The 18157-nt window shown below is 41.5% G+C and overlaps 1 long non-coding RNA gene across 21 annotated transcripts in view; it reads left to right on the forward strand.

Annotated features, from left to right (window-relative positions):
* Positions 1 to 18157, forward strand: part of LOC109450257 (uncharacterized) — a 626489-nt gene that overhangs the window by 544333 nt on the left and 63999 nt on the right. For all 21 annotated transcript variants that reach the window (XR_016019848.1, XR_016019845.1, XR_012494921.2 and 18 more), the window contains one exon: positions 11507 to 11791. This is a non-coding gene — a long non-coding RNA (uncharacterized LOC109450257). The remainder of the gene's footprint in view (positions 1 to 11506; positions 11792 to 18157) is intronic.

The following is an 18157-nucleotide window of genomic DNA, read 5'->3' on the forward strand; positions in this document are numbered from 1 at the left end:
GAGAGAGAGAGAGAGAACAGGGATCACTACTTGCCTTTAATATGTAAGTCCGACAGCAAATAGTAAGGTCAAAACAGAGTAGGGGAAAGGAGAGGAATGGACTGCATTAAAACGTGTATTTCTTACAGACTGCTTTATCATATTCTTCTAGCCATTCCATTTGCTGGTAATGGACATTCAAGGCTAACTCCACATTGTGCCAGTTCTTCCAAATCTTTTTGACTTATAGTGATAAAAATACAACTTGAAAGTGTTCAGTATGATCCCTTGGTTAACAAAACATTCTAGTGTTTCTTCTGGAAAGGGCTTTTGGTTGCCTGCCAGAGTGATAGTGACTGATTAGATTCATAAGAAAATTAATTTCGTTTTTCTTTATGCTGGTGAATATGGCCTATACATCCAAACCCTTTTGACCAAACTCTATTATGAGATACGTATTTGGGAAAAGGATAGAAAAACTCAGAGATCTGAGACTGTTTTCTAGGTAGGATTCCAGAAAGGACAGATAAATGCCTTTAGTTATCGATAGTCAAAATGGAAGCTAGTACCTACATTAAATCTCACTTTGGATCTTCTCTTTCTCTAAGGTCTACTTTGTGTCTCTAAAATCCTATGCTTCCACTTTCTGCTTCTAAAACAGAAGATCCTAGGACTTAGATCATAAAAGATAAGCTGCTTTCAGAAAGACTAGCCTTAGAGAGCTCTGAAAAAAATCTCCCCAATCCAAAAATATCTTCTCAGACTTTTTATGGGGGTCTAAAAAATTCCACCTTTAGAAGTCTTAATATTTAGAATAAGTCTTTTTCCCTTCATGACAAATTAAATTTCAAAACACAGCAAAATTAAATGAACATAAAAATCCAAAGATATGTATACTACATAATTCTTAAGTATTTGTAGTCCAAAGATCAGAAAGGAATATAGAAAATTTAAGTTACTTATGGTGTTATTTTGGTAATATTATAGATTACATTTTCCTTTTAAAATTTCCTTGTGTTTGTAATAAACATCAGTAAGAAAAAAATTAATATCACTTTTAAAGACTAATTCTGCTTGACTACTGTATCCCTCTAGCTATTGGAACCTAAAAAATAAATACATAAAATTTTAAAATAAAAAATTAAAGAGTACTCCTCAATAATATAGAGAGATTGATTGATTTAAGAAGAAACACATAAAACTCAACAAATATTCATTTACAAGTTAATGTGTATTTATTATGGGGATGGCACTTTGTTGTGTGTACTAAAAATGACCAAATCTGTGCCCCACCCCGTTTAAAAGCTTCTGGCATTACAGCTAGTAACTTTGAAGAAAGAATACTGTTATTATCAGTCATTAGTACCTTATGGTGAATCCATTTATTAGCCATTTGTTTCAGATTTTGACAAGCGGAAGCATGGGGCAAGCCTGAGACACTACCTAGGGAAGATCAGCCTGGATTAAGATCCTTAATGAAGGAAAACGAGGGCAGTGGGCATAAGCGGGGAGAAGCGATAGCACAAAAGAGGGAAGAGGATGAGAGCATGCTGACTGCAAACTGTCTGTTTCAGAGGGTTGATCAGAGCTGGCTTTGACTCCTAGGACATAATTTTCAACATATAAAATGGACCCCTAACAAAGTATTTTGCCTATTAATCAAGGAGTGCCAAGTAATCAAGGAGGAACATTTATAGACAAATATGCCTTCACAGTATAAACTCTGAAATAGTATGTATTTCCTTATAAGCCAGCACCGCAGTTGTAGCCCAATAATTTTTGAAGCTCACTCTAATATCTGATGTTGGAAGTACCTTGTTCTATTATTCTGTTCCAAACATTTAAAACCAGAAGGAAAATGTAATGCCCTTAAGGAGTCAAATTCATCATTAAAAATAAAGCGTTTCCAAGTAGTTAGGGAAATGGGTTATTTTCTCTTTTTTTCCACCTTTTCTAGACATCAAAATATATTGATTTTCCCTCCATGGTAAAGAAATGTGGCATTGAGAAGTATCAAATGAACCTACTTTGACAGACTTTGAAATGATACTACTCAGCTATTATTTTTAAATGTTTCTCTTTGTGAGACTCATTTCTTAACCTGATCACTCTCTTAAGGAAGCGCTAACACTCACAGGCCCTAAATTTCATTTGGTCCCTAATACTCGGTGTGGTAATCAGCTATCTTCCTTTGCTCCCCACCTACCTTACCCCCAACAGCCTTATTCTCTGTCAGTATCTATCACATTTTTCTTTAGTCTCTTTCTTTCACTTTAAATCCTTCCTTTTGGGCCAAGTTTTCTGCCTTTTATATCTATATTCCTCCTTCTCTTTCTCATTTAACCCTTTCTAGACCTTTTTTATGAACATTGAAATTTGTGACTCTTTTTTCTTTGTTTTTTTACTATGGTGGCCTCCTATTAATAAAATGTTCCTTCTTCTCCAAGAATGTTCTAAGAAAGCATAATTTCAAGCCACTATTGTCCAAATAGAGATTTCACTTCATCTGATTCTTCACAATGTGTTAATTCAAAAATATGATTTCCCACTCCTATTCTTACTTAGTATATATATTCTGTGAGTCTCCTTTATTATACCTTTCAATTGCAGTGTGGAAATTTTAGCTATCTGTGGTCTACTCTGAACTGTACATGGGACAGTGATACTGACCTGCTGACCCTACAGTTCTTCCTGGCTGTGGGTAGAATTGATAGCACTTTTTCAATTTCTCCCTTGTCTTTGCTTGAACATACTGGAATTACAACCTCTGACAAAGGTAACATCCCTTTTGTAGTGGAAACAAAAGGAGTGTGTAATGAATTGGTTAAGATTACACTGCATGTTTAGATGATGAAATCCAACTGCAGCTCAATTCCTTTATTTTCTCTAGCTGGGCCTGGTCTTTCAATAAGACATTATTGACTGGCATCTTCCCCAGAACAGGTGCTTTGGAATATAGTCTTGCTGCTTCGTGTTCCTTAGACTGAAAAACAGCCATAGTACGGGTCAAGGGACTCAGATATGACACAATAATGCCCAGTATCTTAGGATGAGCTCTGTCGATGATCCATATCTAGGTGACACTAAAGAATGAAGGGTCCTTGCGTTGACATGACATGCTAACCCTTTTCAAATTAACTTTAGTTACTAAGATGGCAGGATGTGAATTATAGTTTTATATGTCATTTCTCTGCAAAATTCTAGGATTGAGAGGAGCAAGGAGAGGGGAGGAAGACATTTTCTATAAGTCACCACTACAGATGTTGGTGTACTAACATTACAAAGTGAATTTTTAATCTTTATGACTATGGAATCAACTAATGCCACAATTGTATGGTATTCACAAACTCTATTTTTTAAATCACAAAACATATCATCTTCAGTTGCTCGAAACAAATAGCAAATTATTGGCCTCTTTCCACCTTTCCCCTTATTTTACATGTACTTGTATCTTTACTTAAAAAAAAATCATTTAGAATTTTTGCTTTTCAAATGGTATAATGCCCATATTGACTGCAGAAAATATTTAAAATGTGTTTTTCAAAGAATGCAGATCATTTATTCATCTTTTAGAGAAAAATGATTGTATTCATCTTAATTATTTTTGCCAAGGACTATAACACTAATTTTACTCTTTCTAAAAATTAAAATAGCAAACAGTTTATATAAGGTGTTGATAATTACCTATATTATTGTACTGCTGTGACAGATGTTGGCAAAAAAGCCTAAAATGCCTACAGCTGTGCACTCCATGACATCTAGTTTATACTCAGACAGAAGGCTAACAGATGTTCTGAACTGTCACTTTGCCTAAATGTTTTTTAAAGTCTAAGGACCTGCTTTATAATTCACCAGGGTCTGGTTTGGTTTCACAGAGGTCCTCAGAATTCCCATCTGTGACAATTAATGTTAAAGACATTGATAAATCAACCCATGTTTTCCCTCTTCTTTAACAAACAGCCATCAGTTCATAGATGAGTTGTGGATTGCGAAAGCTGTTTTTTATACGCATCCTAGTTGTGATATCTTTCCTTAAACACACATAGAATTGGGCTACCAGAATTCATGGCGATTTATTTTGAGCTGGGTGCATGGGAGGGCCAGGGAATCACCCGTCCTTTTCTTTTCATCCCTTGGAAGTAAGGTTAACTATTTCCAATGAACTATATTTTTCCTAGTCAATAAAAAAGTGTTTTGTTGTTTTTATTCAGCATTTTAATAACTCTGCTCATAATAATAACTATTATTACTAATTGTGCAGCCTGTTAGGATAATGGAAGGACAACATAAATGGCATTCACAAAGTATACAGCACATCTTCTCCTGCTTCACACCCTTATGCTTCCTCCTCCCAAACATACCTTCAGATCCTTCACACGGAATTACTGCCCCGCGCAAAGGCCAGCAATGCCATATTTGCTGTTGCTCTTAATTTTAACAAGCTGGATTCCTGTAGTACACTTGCTTAATAGTTTAAACATTCTGTTAACAATCAGGTGTTTGGCCTATCCTGTTTCTCCTCCATTCTGTATAGAAATATAACTCCAAATAGTACATCTTTCTGGGTTTGTTTCTAAATTAGTCCCCACACTTAATTATGAGGATGAGAGGGATGCCTTATTCCTCTTTGTTATAGGCTAAGCTCTCAGTAATCCCAAACAAAAGAGCCAGTTCTGGAAGATATAGGATTTGCTAGCGGGATTATGGTCTCATAGATAATGATGTGCAGTCAGCAGAAGCGAAGCTTTATTTTAATTCAAATAAGCTAGTAAACAAACCACTGACAAGTCTGCTGGTGAGAGTAACTGGCTGCTGTTGCCACATTGGCAGCTAAATTATAGAAAATCTATTATACCCCTGTTCACCATATGTTTAATTTAATACAAGATACAAATTAAACAACCCACAGTGCCTATTAAAATAACAATACTTTTTTATATTTGAATGTCTTAAAATAATTTCTACTGACCTTTTAAAGGGTGGTTTTGATATAGGTGATTATCTGGGGGGGAAAGGTAGTTAATAGAAGGCAAAAAAATTTAATTGCCTTTCTGAGAAAATAAAAATAGAAATGTTCACTGGCTTGCAGTTGTTAATAAGGTTAATTAGCAGTCATGTGTTCTGTTATTACTGTACTTCCCTCCCATCCTTTTGGTTTCTAAGGCTGGGTTTTAAGAGTGATACTTAGTTTGACCTATGTGTCAAAACCATACTTGTGAAATCATTACCCTGATCAAGTCAGCCTATGGGTAGCCTTAAACCTGATGCCAATTGAAACCTATATTCAGAAAATTGAGTTTAAAGTCTAGGTCCAACTTTGGTATGGCACAGAAATAAGACATAGACTTTTATATTCCTGCCTCAAGTGAATCTCTTCGTAGCTAAAGATCCTAAAGAGAGCCAGAATTAAGAGCCTGCTTTCCTGAGAAAGGAGAGAAGAAGAAAATAAGACTACACACTGTTCACAACCAATTTCCTTCTGTACCCACAACAGTAAGTAACCAATGAAGCTTGCTTGAGTCCATTTGGACTCAGTCCACCAGATTCTACTGTGTTTCCCTGAAAATAAGACCTAGCCAGACCATCAGCTGTAAAGCGTCTTTTGGAGCAAAAATTAATATAAGACCCTGTTATATCATATTATATTATATTATAGACCCGATCTTATAGTAAAATAAGACCGGGTCTTATATTAATTTTTGCTCCAAAAGATGCATTAGAGCTGATTGTCTGGCTAGGTCTTATTTTTCAGGGAAACATGGTAAAGACCAGGCTGGGTTTTAGAATTATAGAGCTAGATTTGAAACCGAGATCTACTATTTCCCAGCTGGGTAACCATAGATATTTAACCCAGCTGGATGTTTCCTTCACTCTTTTTTAAAGGGGAGGTGTGATAATTCCCATTTTATAGAATATCATGAAAATTAGATAAGAAAAGGTATCTGGTACATAATAGATGCTCATTAAAGGTTAGTTCCTTTCTTCTTTTTACCCTCAAGTAAATAGAATGTTTCTGTTGCTTCAAGAGTGAAGGGAGAATGTTAGGACAAGGGATTGGAAAGGGAAATGCAAGTATAAATTTTCCCTAGAATCAGTTTTTTTTGGATCATTAACTCCTTTCCCAAAATAGCTCCTTTTCTCCCCAAATTCACCACTATACTTACTCTCTTTTAAGAATGTATCAGTAAGCTACCCAGAACAACTGCATGTCCTTGGACCTCTGAGAAATAGAGAAACAAAGAATAATCACACTTTGGGATACTTTTTCAAACTTTTATGTACATACAGCTTTTGCACTGGGTCTGTAAGTGTGTTCATGGGGCTGTACTATGTGAATTGTGGTTCAAATACATGCCTATCAAATCCAACTGTGTACAGGTAGTTACAATATTGCATAAGGTGTACATTTGGAAAATATCCTCAATTTAAGTTATTCTTGAAGTCCAGCAGATGATATTTTATCCAAAATGTAAGTTAATTTATCTTAGAGTGATGCAAGAAGTAATTTTGAAAGAATGGTACTGGTAAGGATATGTCAGAGGAACATAAGACAAAAATCTCATGGCCTCTTCCCCTCACTCCACTACCCTGTGACTCAGAGGCTGAGAGACTAGAGATATTTCCATTTATTGAAACTTTGAAATATTGATAAAGTAAGCAATTGAAAAAAAGGGTCACAAAATGTGTGGCATATTTAAATGTTTAGTATTTTAAAAATTAATACTGTTAACATACAAACACAAAAAGTATGATTGCATGTATAACTTCATTATTTATATATATATATATATATATATATATATATATATATATATATATGGCAAGAAAATGTAAGAAGCCATGGATGAATGCTCCCCATAGGTCTTACTACCACTCTAACTTTCCTCTTAGTTATAAAAACACAGCCTTCTCTCTTCCCTGTTGTCAGTCTTAGAATAAAACAAAAGACTTAGAATAAAACAAAGACTGGGGGAACCTCAGTTCCAGAAGTTTGAACACGAGTGGGAAAGAAGACCATGCTGGTATTTGGCCTCTAAGACACCAGGCCACCTTTCGGGCTCGCACTCCCACCTTCAACACCTTGGCTTTCCAAATCGTGGCTCACTGCCTTGTGAGCCGCCCTGAGGAGGGGAGGGCTCTCCATCCCTGAACCTCTCTAGGTGACTCTGGTCCAGCCCTCAGGAGGACGCACGCCTCCCGACGCTCTCCCAGGCTCGCTTTTCCACACGCGGCGGCGCACTGGAGAACGGACCAAACGGGCCGCACTGTGCGCTCAGAGGAACGAGCGGTTCCCAACGTCACTTTGACATTTGAGTCTAATCAGAGAGCTCTTCTTGCCCGCCCGCCCGCGCCTCGGAGCAGCGGAGCCTCGGCGAAGGAACGTAGGCAAGGGCGGTCTGGAAAGCCCGGCCGGAAGGCAACCCGAGGAGCCAGGCTTCCTTTTCGGAGCCGGGCTGTGCAGGCCTCGCGCGGGCTGGGCCTGAGCCGCGCCGGGACGTGCGGGCCGAGAGCGCGGGAAACTGGGCGGCGCGCGAGGGCCGGCGGGCAGCTGGGGGCGCAGCTACTCCCGGGCTCTGGGGGAAACCCAGCCAGGCCGGCCGAGCCTCTGCTTCCTAACGACAGCGAAACCGAATGGGGCTGCCCATTCCGCAGGGCCCGGCAAACCTAGAAGGCCGGCCAGCCGGCGGCTCAGAGAAGACACGTTCATCCTCAGCCCCAGTTGTCCCTCGGTTTCCACTGCCCAAGGCAAGGATGGGTGGGGAGGCTAGAAGGCCGAGGCGCTGTCTAGAAGGTTCGTCCAGAGGCTTTGAAAAAGCAAAGGTCCCCGTCCCTTCACGCGCTCTCGGGTGAGATTTTAGAATCTTAGAGTTTGGATTTAAAGCACGTCCTTTCGCGAGTCGCGTCCCGCGGAGGGTCGGCCTGGTCGCGCTCCCCCGTCACTTGGCAGTGTTGTGTTGTGTAGTTTTGTCGAAGTGAATAACTGAATGGTGTTGGGCGAGTTGAGGGAGCACCATATTCATAGTCTGCGGTTTAGTTACTAGCCCTGGAGGCCACAATTCCCCGCGGGCTGGGGGAGCCGCCACCCACTCCGACGGGGCTCGGGCGGCTCCTCTCCGAGACCCACTCCAGGAAGTCGGGCAGCAGCGGAGGAAAGAACGTGAGGGTCGGCCGCCCAACCCGGCGCCCGTGCCCCCCGAGGCTTCCCTAGGACCCCGAAGCCCGAGCCCGAGGCCGCGGCGGGAGAACCGTGAGCCAGGCCCAGGGTCGGGGACCCGAGCTGTCCGCGTCCGACTTATTTCCATGTGGTAGGGATAGAGCGGCCAGTTGGTGAATGATTGATTGCTTAACGAGAGAGAAGCTACAGCTTTCACCATCGCTGATGGATAAAGCATGTCACTATGCCATCTCGGTGGAACTCGTGATTTGTTATTAGTTCACTGGAACATCCAGACCCTGTTCGTGCGTATAGTGTTTCCTTAGAAGCAGCACTCGCCACTTGAAAACCAGGTTTCGGGCGCCCCTCTTGCTAATCCCTTCGGCCATTAGTCCACTTAAATCCTCTTTTTTTATCCCCTTCCTCCAATTTTCCTCCCTCCCTCTCTGCCCTCCTCCCTGCTTTTTCTTCCTCCCTTCCTCTCTTCCTCCTTCCACCTGAATCTTCGTGCTGAATGCCACTCACTCACGACATCGCCAGTCTAGGAGTGGTGGGGTAAACCCCCCACATCTCCCAGGACAGCTTGCATTTCTAGAATTGGAGAGCTCAGGTTTGGCCCCAAAGCACTTTAGTTAGTGAAGTTTCCAATTCAGAGCCCATAAATAGGTTTACACGGATTCCCCAACCCCTCAGAAAGCCGTTTCTTTATCCTAGAATCTTATTGGTGGTGTGTTTTTGCTCCAACGAGAAAGGAGCTGACCAGTCAACTTAGTTTCTGGATACAGAAAGTTTAGTCTATAAGCAGTTTTCCAGTTGCAGACAACCAGTTCTTAATTCCCTTACCTACCAAGGCAATTAGTCACTGTGGCCCTTCACCATCACACATGACCCATTTTTAAAAGGCTCAAGTCTTCCCCCATGTCAGAATGTCACTGCATTTCGGATTTTGAAACACCTTTTGGGGACAAAACTCTTCCTGATCCTCCACAAGAAAGTAAGGCCAACTGAGAGATTCTAAACTTCTTCATGTCTGGGATTCGGTTGATAAGATGTGTAAGGTTTACTCACCTTTAGTGTCACCTTAGGCAACTCGCTGATGCCTTCCTATCTTACAGACTTAGATTCAGCCCCAAACCCTTCCCTCCATGGAGAGAGGACAGCAGTTCAGATTCTTTCAGTTCTTCATAAAAAGGGAAATAGCATTTAATCAGGTTGGGTTATCCTTTGTAAGTCTTGCTATTCAGAAAAAAAAAAAAAAAAGATTATGATAAGGGAAGCAGAAAGAGATCATTCCATTATTTCAGTGGATTACTTTTTAGTGCAAAGAAAGGCTGGAATAAACATTTTACATTTGCCCTGTCCCCCTCCATCTTTAGTTGGGAAAAGTGTTTCCACTATTGAGATTCAGTTTTGCATAATGCCCCCCACCTTTGCTACAATGCCAAAAGTAACAAACACACACTCCTTAGCCTGTTCTATTGAAGGTCATTCTTGATTTACACTCTTCACTCCCCACTTCCCCAACACACTAACACTTATACAAGCACATTTTTCTTGATCCAGACAGTGTTGGGATGTGCATAACTTTTTTAGTATTTCCCTGTCATTCTTTTCGAACTGATATTAATTAAGGAGTTCACCCTGTTCTGTTTGTGTTTGATGTTCAGGTTTCATAGGAAAGGCTTTAATTGGTTTCTAAGTAAAAGTAATAGTCCCCAAGATTCCCTTCTTAGATGACTTCCAGACCAGTTGTAAATCAGTAACATTATTGTTGCTAAAAGGGAAATAGAAGCTAAGGTCACTTTTGTCAAGGGATTCATTTGAGTATTTATCCTTCTTTTATTTTGGATGGTTTGTGGGAAGAAAGGGGGAACTAAATGGAGCAGGGGACAGAGACTGAGAACCAATGAAAACTTGTTTTTAAAATTGAAGCGATTTTCCCAGACTCTTGTCCTGCCACAAATGAAAACACATAGAGAAGTCATGAAAGTGGATTATTGTCTCTCTGGGTTATTGGAAGCCTGGAGAGACCTGGCATTAATTCCTATTAAACCTAGCCATCTTGCCCTGCCCTTCCCTTGCAACTCCCTCATTGCCCAAGGGTTTGGGACTTTCTCAACATTGATACCAGCCTCAGCGGGATCTAGGTGGCAGGGCTTGCCTGGTGAAGGGAAGCGAATGCTCTCTGTGGAACTGAGGAGGAAGCCAAGTGACTGTAGAACAAGCCTGAGGGAGTGCGGCGCTATGACTGGAGGGCTGTGGCCACCAGTCCCCTGGCAGGATAGCCATCAATGAGTCAAAGCTCACTAACAGTGAATGAAAGAGAGCCAAGAGTAGGACCCATTGGGTGCTAGAGGCTAACAGTTAGCTTGTTCCACTACTCCCCCTGGGCTCCCATCCTGGGTTTCCTGGGATTGAAAACCTATCCAGAGGAGAAGATAAGGATGATAAGGAAACATGCCTAGCCCCTGTCCAACATGCATGCCTGGGTGGGAGCTTGCAGAGACCAGGAGACACACCTCAAGTCCTCAGTGATCTGTGTGTCTGACTCACTCAGTTATGCATGGTCAACAAGGGAGGGGGGAGGAAAGCCTCACTCGTTTTCTTCACTCGCACTCTCTGGGGTTGTGTCTCCGCTCCCCCAACCCTCCGCCTCGCCCCATCAGGACCAAATTGAATTGAAACTCCTTTGCCTTTGCCTGCACTGAGCCTAAAAATTCAAGATTTGATAAGATTACTGCACCGTTGATACAATTGCAGATTTTTAAAAGCCTCCTCAAAGAGACAGATGTTTGGGCTGATTAAGAATTGAGGAGGAAACCTGCAGCTGCACCAAAGAATAATCTATTGCATAAAAATTAAAATATTTTAATAAAAAAATATGAAGAGATCAGCCCGACCTTGCAAGGTCTTCTGCTTTAAAAAAAAAATCTTTATCAAACCCCTATTCTATGGCTTCAATAAACAGAACCCATTACCTCACGGCATCTTTTGTTGGCCCCATACAAGAGAGAACAAAATGGTTATTCAGGGGAACGCTTTCGATTTTTATTGTGGGTAGCCTACACAAAGAGCCGTGTTATTGTATTTAAAAGAACCATCTGTAGCAGAAACAATGGCATCAAATTATCTTTGAATACCCACTGAAAAAACATAAAGCTTTTTTTTTTTATTCTTCTTCTGTACGGTGGGGGGATAGAGCAGTGTTAGGATAACTGACTTTTTTGTTGTTCTCTGGGTGCATTCTTCTCGCTCCCCCTCTCTCCCCCTCACCCTCTCACTCCTCTCTCTCTCTCTCTCCCTCTCCCTCTCTCTCTTTTAAAAAATCAGCCATTTGGGGTTTTAAGCCATAAACGATTTTTCTTGTTGCAGGGGATTGCAGTGGCAAAGCTAGGCTAGGTCTTGGAGGCTGGTGTATGGCGAAGCGGTTGAAGGCAGGACGCTGATGGAGAGACTGGGGGGAAGAAAAGACGAAATGGATTCACAGTGCCTTGGATGGAGGACGAGAGGGGAATTGCAAGCTCCTTCAACTGTTCTGTCCGGTGAGAAGTGATCAAGCTTGGGCTGACAAGAGGCTCAGGGAGCCCTCACGTTCTTTCGCTTTTTTACCTGCCAATCAAACTGCTACAAGACAACACCCTGATCTGGCATGGACATGTAAGTAGCTTGCAACCCAACTTTGACATTCACTGCTAGCTCACTCCTCTCTGCCCACCCCCCAACTCACTTTCTTCCCCTCTCATTCTATTTTTTTTTTCTTTTGACCTTTAAGAGATCTGGAAATACACCCTGTGTGGCAGTTATTTAACACAGGCAGGTTTAAGCCTGAAAACGTTAACTTTTGGGATTAAATGCTAATTTTGATTTTTTTTAACAAATGCAGAAATGAAGTGACATTATTTTATTCTGTTCTGAATAGTTTTAGTGCTGGACATAATTAGTTGCCTTGCAAGGGTGTGTATGTTTCTTTCTTTCTTTTTTTTTTTTTTTTTTGCTGTGAAAATGAAGAAATCTGTAAGCCCGCAGAGAGAAATGCAGAAATGAAAAATTCAGGCTTCCATTTTAAGAATGTTAAATTCTAGCATTTCATCCCTACAAAGAACCTCTCCAGACTAAGGTTACTAGAATGGAAAGAGTGATTTAAGCCAAAAGGTACATGTCATTAAGGGGTTGCTACTATTTCATCTGGGTCTTCCTGTTTTGGTGGTGGTTGAAGGGGTGAAAAAAAAGAGAAGGAAAGGGACATGGCGACACCTCGTTCTTTAGAGAGACTGACATTGACATCTAGAGATGCAAGAGGGCAGCTGATAAGCAGGAAATATTACCTGAGAGAAGGAATTACAGAGCATGGAGAAGCTGGAAGCTAGGAGGGCTTCTGCGGGAAGTTGTGCGAGGTGTGATAGGGGCTTGCTCTCTGGCGCCCTCTAATGTTAATTTGAACCAATGTTTTACTTTCTTAATTCAGTACTGGGAAAAGCAGCTGGGTTTTTGTTGTTGCTGTTGGTTTTTTTCCTTCAGAAACTGGAGACGATTAGTGGAGTAAATGGATTGTTTTCATCCCAGAAACTTTATATATATATATATATATATATATATATATTTTTTTTTTTTTTTTTTTTTTTTAATTGTCAATGTTTTCTCCTCAAACATCCTCTCCTCTCCCAAATTTTGTTAGACTAATAGAGGAGGAGAGGCTAATGGCAAATTGATTAATGGAGGGTGACCCGTTTAGTAATTCAGGGAAAGGGATTCCATTGCTACCTGAATATCACTCTGACTCTTCTAATATACTCGGAGAGGTGTAGGGGGATGGGGTGGGGAAGGATGATTTGGAAATTGCAGATTCTGACACGGGCTCATTATAATACAATTTAAAGGGGGCTTTTTGGAACCTCTGTTATTGCGACATGTGGTGGTCAGGGGGCTTTCCTTCCCGCCTCCTTTTTCTTTTTTCTTTTTTTTTTCTTTTTTCTTTTTTCTTTTTTTTAATTTGGTAGATAAAGGTTAATCTTGGGCTGAATGATAGAGCTATGATTGACAAGAGAAAAGGTGTTGAGGGCAGGTCGCGCTGTCTTATTTACAGCCCACTGCTTGCTGTAGAGTCTTTGTTAGGACTGGAAAGCTAATTTAGTACTGATCAAAAGCACCACAGAGTTAAAGGACTGGTAATGACTGCTAATTTCATTTCAGCCTCATGCATCTCCAACTGCTGTAATTAAAGACACGCTATTTAAATACAGGTGAAGGTTTTTGGGGTTTTTTTTTAAGGTGGGGTGGGGGTGGGTGGTTTACAATTTTATTTAGATTTCATCTTATACATGGGTGTAATGTAGTCCAACATCAGATTTTTTTAAAGAGCCGCTTCTTGTCGTTTATACCTGGCTTTGCAGAATCGTCAGTGAGAAATGTGTCAATCACATAAAAGCCCTGTTTAAAGAAAGAAAAAAAAAAGGATGCAGAGGAGTAACTGTTTGGGGGGGGGGATTTAAATATTTGGGTCTCTTTTTTTCCCCCTTGAAATTAATAGAAGGGCTTCGAAATAGCTAAAGTATTTGAAACTTGGGGCAGGGTGAACAGGCCAAACGGATCAGTGTCAGCTTTTAAGACTTCTAAAAAGATCATGTGAACAGATGGAAAAATATATTTTTAATTAAATAATTTCCCCCACACTGTAGCTTCAGAGTTGGCTCAGAAACCGTGTAATTCCTCAACCGATAGGAGTTTCTTTATGAGAACATCAAAGGATAAAAAGCTCTACATTTTCGTAGTTGGTTAAAATTGATAACCCCCCTACACACACACACACACACACACACGCACGCACGCACACACACGCACGCACACACACACGGACGCACACCCCAAAAAAAGAATTCAGCCTTTAATCTCTTTTTATCCACGAAGACTAAAGCTCTGTACTCGACCCCGCGAGCGGCTCTCGCCTTCCGGGGCTGGAACCCGGCTCAGATGTGAAGCGGCACTGAGCCGCAGCGCAGGTTCATGCCCAGCGCCCCCTGTTGGACACAGTAGGAGCTGCGCAGCGCCAGTCCTGGAAATCGCTAGAACTTTGCTCTGGGGTTAAGTAAAACTCTATTACTCTCCAAAAAGGAGGTGAGGCAAGGAAACAAGATTTTATATCCTTGAAAGATAATATAATTTTAATTCAATTTTAATAAAAAGGAGAAAATACAATTTTAATTCAATAAAAAATAAAGACTAAATTATTCCTCCTCTTTCTCTTCACATCCCAGCCACCCTCTTGTCCCCGTTTGGATTTGGGACTCTTATTAAAGATTCTGCGACAGTAAAACAGGTAGAGAAGCATGATTTAAAAATCAAAGTTTTTCTTTCTTCTTTAGCGATGGATAACCAAGCAAAAGTTATTTCTCCCGTTCTGTCCAAATTTCAAAAAATAACACGGAAGATGCTGCTGCTGCTGCTGCTTGCTGTTTTGGCGTTGTCAGCAGCATCTTGAATGCCTTCCTTCAGTTGTCCTTCGAGTCTCTGAGTAAACGAAATACTGGCTCCTTTTTATTTGTTAATTTTCAGAATGTAATTAAAAAGCTAATCTGTTCTTTGAATGTTTCCCATCCCCCAAACCAATTTTATCAAACTTTTCTTACCACCACCCCACCACCTCCCTGTTAGCAGTTAAATTACAGATATTATTTAGGAAACAGGTTCCTGACACCTTTCTTCTTTTATCTCAGTCTTAGGATTTCAAGGAAAGTATGCCAATGATAAAGCGTATTTCCTTTTTAAATTTAGCATTTTCATGGACTCCAAATTTCAGGAATCCAAATTATCCTGGAGGAAAGAGGAGTATTTTTACACTATCAAAAACAAGCTGTCTATGTAAGAAAGGGTTTTGACTTTTTCTTTGGTCATCAAGTAAGGGCAACAGTACAATCTGAATTTTTTCAGAAAGATAAACTATAAAAATGACACCCTCTGAATTTAAAACAATGGGAAAATATAGGTTTACTTAGGTTTTTAAAATCAAATTGAAACAATTCGTGTGCTACATTAACATATATGATCTCAACAAGGTGTTTTATGATTTCGACCTTCAGGGATGTACTTAGAATTTTAACTTTTAGATAAAACCCTTAAGAAGTCTAGGGCTTACTTTTTTTTGTTTGTTTGCCGATTGAAGGAAACCAGCTAAAAGTACATAACAGAATTACTTTGTAAGATATTTAATACTGTGGCTATGCAAATTGTTTATTCCTCCCACCTCTTCAAATCAGGGGATCCAAGATTGTGTTTTCAGGGGGAATTACTGAAAACAATTTGGTGTGATGAGAGATGACTTCTCCATCTGATTCCAGAATCAAATCTCGGCTGATGTTTCTCAATAAATTAGTTCAGATACAGTGGCAGGAAAAGAATCAAGGCTTTCGGTCCATTTTTACCCAGAATTCTATCGAAATGACGGGCAAGCGGAATTCCCTGCTGCAGACACCCTCGCCCTTTGCTTTACCAAAAGACTAGTCCCATTACAGAAATACTAAGTCCCGGCCAGCTTTGGAACCAGCGCCAACCCCGTAAGGTAACAAACGGTGTGCTGACAGCCGCGATCCCAGGCTGCCCGCGGCGTGGGGAGGCCAAAGCCAGCAGAATCTTGGAAGCGACCCACGAAAGGGGACATATGCCTGCTGTTCGAAGTGATGTAGAATTTGCAACAGCAGAGGCCAGGAGATTTCAACCCGTTCCGCCCCGGGGGTCCCAACTGGTAGGAAGAAGGCTGGAGGAGGAGCCGCACCTGGCTGAGTCCCCAACTTCCCGGAGCCCAAGGAGAAATCTCAACCCTAGTTTAGGAAGAGAACTAAACAAGTGGGTGGCCTAGGCCTGGGAATGCCACCCAGCTCTCCCAGTGCAGTGTCATTTCTGTGGTTTCAAGCAGCCTCAGCCCCTGCCGGAATCCCACACCTCACAGCGGCAAATAGCAAAGCAGCCCTTCCGTCTTTGGGAATTGGGGAGCGGGAAGAGAGTGACTGACTCTTTGGAGCAGGCAAAGCCGCGGCTAGTAACTGGCCGCGCTTCTCCGCAGCAGCAAAGGGCCTTATAGGGGCGGGGCGGGGCGGGTATTTTTTGTCTCTTGTCCCAGCGTCCAGGCCTGAGCCCGTGCCTGCTGGCTGAGCGCCCTGTTTTGTAAGTAGTCAATCTTGCCCAATTCTGAAGGCGATCCAGGAGGATGAGCCAGTCTAGCCTGGGCCCAAGAAGTCTGTGCCAAACCCTCAGCCCCCTCTGCTCTCCATCACACCTTTCCTGAGGAATCCAAGCCTCACTCTGAAAAAATAAAAAAATAAAAAACAATAAACAGTATATGAGGCTTAGAGTTTGGTAGCTGTTTGGGGGTGGAGAAAATGACTGATTATTAAGACCGCGATTCAAGAATGAGCCCTCATTTACTAAGCTTGCTCTTTTACTTTGTTTTTAAACTTTGAAGATACTTTAGTTCCTTTGATCCAACTCTGAGACAAACGAAGGTGTCAGGGAGAAAGCCCAGCCAGGCCTGAAGGAGCTGAAGTATAGACAGATACTCATCTCTCCACCACTCAGCAGATAAACGCTGCCAGACTGTAGGTCCTAATCCAGAGCCCAGCTGCTACATGGGTTGCTGAAGGGTGTTGAAACCACAAGTACAACTTGACACCATTGAGCCCATGGTGCTTGTCAATAATCTGTGAATTAGGTGCAGAGATTGTCACTGTAGATCATAACAGTTTCTGAAGGACTCATTACAGACTATCTTGTCAATGATCTTCAAATTAAGGTGGGGGGGCATGCAGGAGGGAAAAGGAGTGGGGAGAGCCTACAAAAAGGGAAGGGTAGGAGGGGAGATAAAAGTCAGAGCCCCAGCTCCGAAAGAGCCTTTAAAGATTATCAGGCTAGCGATCTGAAAATTCCATTGGGATGGGTTTGGAAGCCCAACTCCATTTGAGCCAGAGCTGGAAGGGGTGCTAGGAGGTGAGCAGAAGTGGGCCCCTGGGAAGGCAGACTTCTCATACATTTCTTTTGAGGCCAGAAGAGCTTTTAGGAGAGGGCTCCAGATGTCAATGGGAGGCCCTGAGGATGCCAGCCCGCCCAGGATGGGTGTACACTTTGATTTAGAGCACTTTCCAGGGCAAGCCACAGCTGCAAATCTTTGGGTACAAAGTGGATAATTGTTTTGTTTAGGGCTGATGGTGCTTATAGGGTGATTTTCCCCCAATGGTTTGCTTTCAGCTTCTTTTCATGCAAACAGGTAAAAGACTTTCTCCCATTCCCTTTGATAGTATTCCTGTCCCTTAAGCAGATCTAATTTCTTTCCCCAGCTTGCTTTTTGGGGTGACAAACACCTCTGCCCTCTGAGATAGTTGGGTTTTGTCACTTTTTGTGATTTTGTATTATGTCTGCTTATACTTCTAGAAAGAGGACTTACAGGTAACACGGGGGCAGTATGCACCATGAGATCTGCAGAAGAACGAAGACTAAATTCCATTGCCAGGCTAAGGTTAAGACCGTCTCCCTGCTTGGTAGATTGCCGGAGCAGTGAGGGTGTAACCGGCATACATTGGGGTGTCATTCATGCACCATTTAGGTTTGTTTTTCCCACAAAAGTTGTGGTCACAACTGAATTAAATAATCACAATTGGAGAATTTAAAACAATTGTCTTTTTCCTAAAACGAGGGTAGCAATCCTAGTCACTGGAAAATTAGGATTCTCAGGGAGCCCCGTTCCTTTGGCATGATTAATTGCAAAGATAGTGTGGTCAGTCAGGGAGATAGATATTTAGACTCCCAAGTAATGATTTAGAGGCATGAAAGGGCCCATGGGTTTGTTGGGACAGTTGCAGTTTCTGGTGATCAGTTTGCCAGGTTTTGGTTTTGGTTTTTCATTCCCTTATCCTAATTTTTAAAATCAAAATCAGAGGCTCTTTTTTTTTTTTTCAATGCAACTAAAAAACACTGGTGACAGCTCTTTAAATTTTCAGTTTGTCTTTTTTTTAATGGGAATTTCAATTTAAAATTAGATCA

This window comes from Rhinolophus sinicus, chromosome 17 (genome assembly GCF_057876585.1).
Source record: "Rhinolophus sinicus isolate RSI-liver-muscle chromosome 17, RSI-T2T, whole genome shotgun sequence".
Classification (NCBI taxonomy): Eukaryota; Metazoa; Chordata; class Mammalia; order Chiroptera; family Rhinolophidae; genus Rhinolophus; species Rhinolophus sinicus.